This window comes from Trachypithecus francoisi, unplaced genomic scaffold (assembly GCF_009764315.1).
Source record: "Trachypithecus francoisi isolate TF-2019V2 unplaced genomic scaffold, Tfra_2.0 Contig00227, whole genome shotgun sequence".
In the NCBI taxonomy this organism is placed as follows: Eukaryota; Metazoa; Chordata; class Mammalia; order Primates; family Cercopithecidae; genus Trachypithecus; species Trachypithecus francoisi.
In genome coordinates, this window is record NW_022680515.1 from 684,096 (window position 1) to 691,110 (window position 7,015).

Here is a 7,015-nt window from a genome sequence, read left to right on the forward strand (position 1 = left end):
AGATGTATGAATTCAACTCAGAGTCTTCCACGTTTCTCTTCAGGGATCAGTTTGCTAACACAGTTTTCTGGAAATCTGCAAGGGGATATTTCTGAAAGCAATGAAGCTTACGGTGACAAAGGAAATATCCTCCAATGAAAATTAGAAAGAATCTTTCGTAGAAATTTCTTGGGGATGTGTGAATTCATCTCACAGTGTTACACTTATGTTTCATACAGCAGTCCATTATCACTGTTTTTGAGGAACCTGAGAAGGACTTCTTTGGATCGCTTGAGGCCTATGCTGATAAAGGAAATATCATCAGTTCAAAACGTGAAAGAAGCTTTCTGTGAAATTTCTTTGTGATCTGTGAATTCCTCTCACAGAGTTACAGGTTTGTTCTCAGGAAGCTGTTTGCTAACACTCTTTTCATGGAATCTGCAAACTGAGATCTGGGAGTCCATAGGGGCCCATGGTGAAAAAGGAAATATCCTCAGATAATAACTAGAGAGAAGCTTTCTGAGAGATTGCTTTCTGATGTGTGTCTTCATCACACAGAATTCCACTCTTCCCTTCTTGGGACAGCTTGCTAACTCTGTTATCTATGTTCTGCAAAGTGATATTTGGGAGCTCATTGAGGACTATGGTGAAAAAGGAAATAACCTGAGATCAAAACTGGAAAGAAGCCTTCTGAGAAACTGCATTTTGATGTGTGAATGCAACTCACAGACTTACACGTTTCTCTTCAGTGTTCAGTTTGCTAACACAATTTTCTGGAAATCTGCAATGGGATACTTCTGAACGCAATGAAGCTTACGGTGACAAAGGAAATATCCTCAAATGAAAACTAAAAAGAAGCATTCTTAGAAATATCTTGGTGATGTGTGAATTCATCTCATAGAGTTACACTTTTGTTTTATGCATCAGTCCATTATCACTGTTTTTGAGGAACCTGAGAAGGACTTCTTTGGATCTCATTGAGGCCTACGCTGATAAAGGAAATGTCATCAGTTCCAAACGTGAAAGAAGCTTTCTGAGAAACTTGTTTGTGATCTGTGAATTCCTCTCACAGAGTTACATCTTAGTTCTCAGGAGGCAGTTTGCTAACACTCTTTTCGTGGAATCTGCAAAGTGAGATTTGGGAGCCCATAAAGGCCAATGGTGAAAAAGAAAATGTCCTCAGATAACAACTAGAGAGAAGCTTTCTGAGAGATTGCTTTCTGATGTGTGTCTTCGTCACACAGAGTTCCACCCTTCCCTTCTTGGAACAATTTGCTAAGTCTGTTATCTTGTGTTCTGCAAAGTGATATTTGGGAGCTCATTGAAGGCTATTGTAAAAAAGGAAATGTCCTCAGATCACTACTGGAAAGAAGCCCTCTGAGAAACTGCATTTCGATGTGTGAATCCAACACACAGAGATACACGTTTCTCTTCAGTGTTCAGTTTGCTAACACAGTTTTCTGGAAATCTGCAATGGGATACTTCTTAATGCAAGGAAGCTTATGGTGACCAAGGCAATATCCTCTGATGAAAACTAGAAAGAAGCTTTCTTAGAAACTTCTTGGTGATGTGTGAATTCTTCTCACAGAGGTACCCTTATGTTTCATGAAGCAGTCCATTATCACTGTTTTTGAGGAACCTGAGATGGACTTCTTTCGATCGCATTGAGGCCTACTCCGATAAAGGAAATATCACCAGTTGAACACGTGAAAGAAGCTTTTTGAGAAACTTTTTGTGATCTGTGCATTCCCCTGACAAAGTTACAGCTTAGTTCTCAGGAAGCAGGTTGCTAACACTGTTTTTGTGGAATCTGCAAAGTGAGATTTGGGAGCCCATAGGGGCCATGTTGATAAAGGAAATATTCTCAAGTAATAACTAGTGAGAAGCTTTCTCAGAGATTGCTTTCTGATGTGTGTCTTCATCACACAGAGGTCCACCCTTCCCTTCTTGTAACAGATTCCAACTCTGTTACCTTTTGTTCTGCAAAGGGATATTTGGGAGCTCATTGAGGGCTATGGTGAAAAAGGAAATATCCTGAGATCAAAACTGGAAAGAAGCCTTCTGAGAGACTGCATTTCGACGTGTGAATGCAACTCACAGAGTTAGACGTTTTTCTTCAGTGTTCAGTTTCCTAACACAGTTTTCTGGAAATCTGCAATGTGATATTTCTGAACTCAATGAGGCTCATGATGACAAAGGAAATATCCTCAGATGAAAACTAGAAAGAAGCTTTCTTAGAAAATTCTTGGTGATGTGTAAATTCATCTCACAGAGTTACACTTATTTCATTCATCAGTCCATTATCACAGTTTTTGAGGAACCTGAGAAGGACTTCTTTGGATTGCATTGAGGCCTACACTGATAAAGGAAATATCATCAGTTCCATACGTGAAAGAAGCTTTCTGAGAAATTTCTTTTTGATCTGTGAATTCCTCTCATAGAGTTACAACTTAGTTCTCAGGAGGCAGTTTGCTAACACCCTTTTCGAGGAATCTGCAAAGTGAGATTTGGGAGCCCATAAAGGCCCATGGTGAAAAAGGAAATATCCTCAGATAATAACTAGAGAGAAGCTTTCTGAGAGATTGCTTTCTGATGTGTGTCTTCATCACACAGAGTTCCACCCTTTCCTTCTTGGAAAAGTTTGCTAACTCTGTTATCTTGCGTTCTGCAAAGTGATATTTGGGAGCTCATTGAAGGCTATGGTAAAAAAGGAAATATCCTCAGATCAAAACTGGAAAGAAGCCTTCTGAGAAACTGCATTTCGATGTGTGAATGCAACTCACAAAGATACACGTTTCTCTTCCGTCTTCAGTTTGCTAACACAGTTTTCTGGAAATCTGTAATGGGATACTTCTTAACGCAAGGAAGCTTATGGTGACAAAGGAAATACCCTCAGATGAAAAGTAAAAAGAAGCTTTCTTAGAAAATTCTTGGTGATGTGTGAATTCATCTTCCAGAGTTACACTGATGTTTCATGCAGCAGTCCATTATCACTGTTTTTGAGGAACCTGAGAAGGACTTCTTTGGATCGCATTGAGGCCTACGCTGATAAAGGAAATATCATCAGTTCAAAACGTGAAAGAAGCTTTCTGAGAAACTTATTTGTGATATGTGAATTCCTCTCACTGAGTTACAGCTTACTTCTCAGGAAGCAGTTTGCTAACACTCTTTTCGTGGAATCTGCAAGATGAGATTTGGGAGTCCATAGGGGCACATGCTGAAAAAGGAAATACACTCAGATAATAACTAGAGAGAAGCTTTCTCGGAGATTGCTTTCTGATGTGTATCTTCATCACACAGAGGTCCTCCCTACCCTTCTTGGAACAGTTTTCTAACTCTGTTATCTTGTGTTCTGCAAAGTGATATTTGGGAGCTCATTGAGGGCTATGGTGGAAAAGGAAATATCCTGAGATCAAAACTGGAAAGAATCCCTCTGAGAAACTGCATTTTGATGTGTGAATGCAACTCACAGAGTTACACGTTTCTCTTCAGTGTTCAGTTTGCTAACACAGTTTTCTGGAAATCTGCAATGGGATACTTCTGAACGCAATGAGGCTTAGGTGAGAAAGGAAATATACTCAGATGAAAACTAGAAAGAAGCGTACTTAGAAACTTCTTGGTGATGTGTGAATTCATTTCAGAGAGTTACACTTATGTTTCATGCAGCAGTCCATTATCACTGTTTTTGAGGAACCTGAGAAGGACTTCTTTGAATCGCATTGAGGCCTACGCTGATAAAGTAAATCTCATTAGTTCAAAACGTGGAAGAATCTTTCTGAGAAACTTCTTTGTGATCTGTGAATTCCTCTCACAGAGTTACAGCTTAATTCTCAGGAAGCAGTTGCTAACACTCTTTTCGTGGAATCTGCAAATGAGATTTGGAATCCCATAGGGGCCCATGGTGAAAAAGGAAATACACTCAGATAATAACTAGAGAGAAGCTTTCTCGGAGATTGCTTTCTGATGTGTATCTTCATCACACAGAGGTCCTCCCTACCCTTCTTGGAACAGTTTTCTAACTCTGTTATCTTGTGTTCTGCAAAGTGATATTTGGGAGCTCATTGAGGGCTATGGTGGAAAAGGAAATATCCTGAGATCAAAACTGGAAAGAATCCCTCTGAGAAACTGCATTTTGATGTGTGAATGCAACTCACAGAGTTACACGTTCTCTTCAGTGTTCAGTTGCTAACACAGTTTTCTGGAAATCTGCAATGGGATACTTCTGAACGCAATGAGGCTTAGGTGAGAAAGGAAATATACTCAGATGAAAACTAGAAAGAAGCGTACTTAGAAACTTCTTGGTGATGTGTGAATTCATTTCAGAGAGTTACACTTATGTTTCATGCAGCAGTCCATTATCACTGTTTTTGAGGAACCTGAGAAGGACTTCTTTGAATCGCATTGAGGCCTACGCTGATAAAGTAAATCTCATTAGTTCAAAACGTGGAAGAATCTTTCTGAGAAACTTCTTTGTGATCTGTGAATTCCTCTCACAGAGTTACAGCTTAATTCTCAGGAAGCAGTTTGCTAACACTCTTTTCGTGGAATCTGCAAAATGAGATTTGGAATCCCATAGGGGCCCATGGTGAAAAAGGAAATATCCTCAGATAATAACTAGATAGAAGCTTTCTGAGAGATTGCTTTCTAGTGTGTGTCTTCATCACACAGAGATCCACACTTCCCTTCTTGCAACAGCTTGCTAACTCTGTTATCTTGGGTTCTGCAAAGTGGTATTTCGGATCTCATTGAGGGCTATGGTGAAAAAGGAAATATCCTGAGATCAAAACTGGAAAGAAGCCTTCTGAGAAACTGCATTTCGATGTGTGAATGCAACTCACAGAGTTACACGTTTCTCTTCAGTGTTCAGTTTGCTAACACAGTTTTCTGGAAATCTGCAGTGGGATACATCAGAACGCAATGATTCTTACGGTGACAAAGGAAATATCCTCAGATGAAAACTAGAAAGAAGCTTTCTTAGAACTTTCTTGGTGATGTGTGAATTCATCACTCAGAGTTACACTTATGTTTCATGCAGCAGTCCATTATCACTGTTCTTGAGGAACCTGAGAAGGACTCCTTTGGATCGCTTTGAGGCCTACGCTGATAAAGGAAATATCATCAGTTCCAAATATGAAAGAAGCTTTCTGAGAAACTTCTTTGTGATCTGTGAATTCCTCTCATAGAGTTACAGCATAGTTCTCACAAGGCAGTTTGCTGACACTCTTTTCGTGAAATGTGCAAAGTGAGATTTGGGAGTCCACAGGGGCCCATGGTGAAAAAGGAAATATCCTCAGATAATAACTATTGAGAAGCTTTCTCAGAGATTGCTTTCTGATGTGTGTCTTCATCACAAAGAGTTCCACCCTTCCCTTCTTGGAACAGTTTGTTAACTCTGTTGTCTTGTCTTCTGCAAAGTGATATTTGGGAGCTCATTGAGGGCTATGGTGAAAAAGGAAATATCCTGAGATCAAAACTAGAAAGAAGCCTTTTCAGAAACTGCATTTCGATGTGTGAATGCAACTCACAGAGTTACACGTTTCTCTTCAGTGTTCAGTTTGCCAACACAGTTTTCTGGAAATCTGCAATGGGATACATCAGAACGCAATGAGTCTTACGGTGAGAAAGCAAATATCTTCAGATGAAAACTAGAAGGAAGCTTTCTTAGAACCTTCTTGGTGATGTGTGAATTCATCTCACAGATTTACACTTATATTTCATGCAGCAGTCCATTATCACTGCTTTTCAGGGACCTGAGAAGGACTCATTTGGATTGCATTGAGGCTTTCTCTGCTAAAGGAAATCTCATCAGTTCCAAACGTGAAAAAAGCTTTCTGAGAAACTTCTTTGTGATCTGTGAGTCCCCTGACAGTGTTACAGCTTAGTTCTAGTGAAACAGTTTGCTAACACTCTTTTCGTGGAATCTGCAAAGTGAGATTTGGGAGAGCAGAGGGGCCCATGGTGAAAAAGGAATATCCTCAGATAATAACTAGAGAGAAGCTTTCTGAGAGATTGCTTTCTGATGTGTGTCTTCATCGCACAGAGTTCCCCACGTCCCTTTTTGGAACAGTTTGCTAACTCTGTTATCTTGTGTTCTGCAAAGTGATATTTGGGAGCTCATTCAGAGCACTGGTGAAAAAGGTAATATCCTCAGATCAAAACTGGAAAGAAGCCTTCTGAGAAACTGCATTTCGATGTGTGAGTGCAACCCACAGAGCTACACGTTTCTCTTCAGTGTTCAGTTTGCTAACACAGTTTTCTGGAAATCTGCAATGGGATACATCAGAACGCAATGAGTCTTACGGTGAGAAAGCAAATATCTTCAGATGAAAACTAGAAGGAAGCTTTCTTAGAACCTTCTTGGTGATGTGTGAATTCATCTCACAGATTTACACTTATATTTCATGCAGCAGTCCATTATCACTGCTTTTCAGGGACCTGAGAAGGACTCATTTGGATTGCATTGAGGCTTTCTCTGCTAAAGGAAATCTCATCAGTTCCAAACGTGAAAAAAGCTTTCTGAGAAACTTCTTTGTGATCTGTGAGTCCCCTGACAGTGTTACAGCTTAGTTCTAGTGAAACAGTTTGCTAACACTCTTTTCGTGGAATCTGCAAAGTGAGATTTGGGAGAGCAGAGGGGCCCATGGTGAAAAAGGAAATATCCTCAGATAATAACTAGAGAGAAGCTTTCTGAGAGATTGCTTTGTGATGTGTGTCTTCATCGCACAGAGTTCCCCACGTCCCTTTTTGGAACAGTTTGCTAACTCTGTTATCTTGTGTTCTGCAAAGTGATATTTGGGAGCTCATTCAGAGCACTGGTGAAAAAGGTAATATCCTCAGATCAAAACTGGAAAGAAGCCTTCTGAGAAACTGCATTTCGATGTGTGAGTGCAACCCACAGAGCTACACGTTTCTCTTCAGTGTTCAGTTTGCTAACACAGTTTTCTGGAAATCTGCAATGGGATACTTGTTAACGCAAGGAAGCTTATGGTGATAAAGGAAATATCCTCAGATGAAAACTAGAAAGAAGCTTTCTTAG

The 7,015-nt window shown here is 40.0% G+C and overlaps 1 long non-coding RNA gene across 1 annotated transcript; it reads left to right on the forward strand.

Moving 5' to 3' along the window:
* The first annotated feature begins 294 nt into the window (after nt 1–294).
* On the forward strand, nt 295–5,897 carry LOC117080083. The gene is made up of 3 exons (XR_004435717.1): nt 295–373; nt 1,746–1,764; nt 5,876–5,897. It is a non-coding gene; the product is annotated as an uncharacterized LOC117080083 (long non-coding RNA).
* Nucleotides 5,898–7,015: the final 1,118 nt, after the last annotated feature.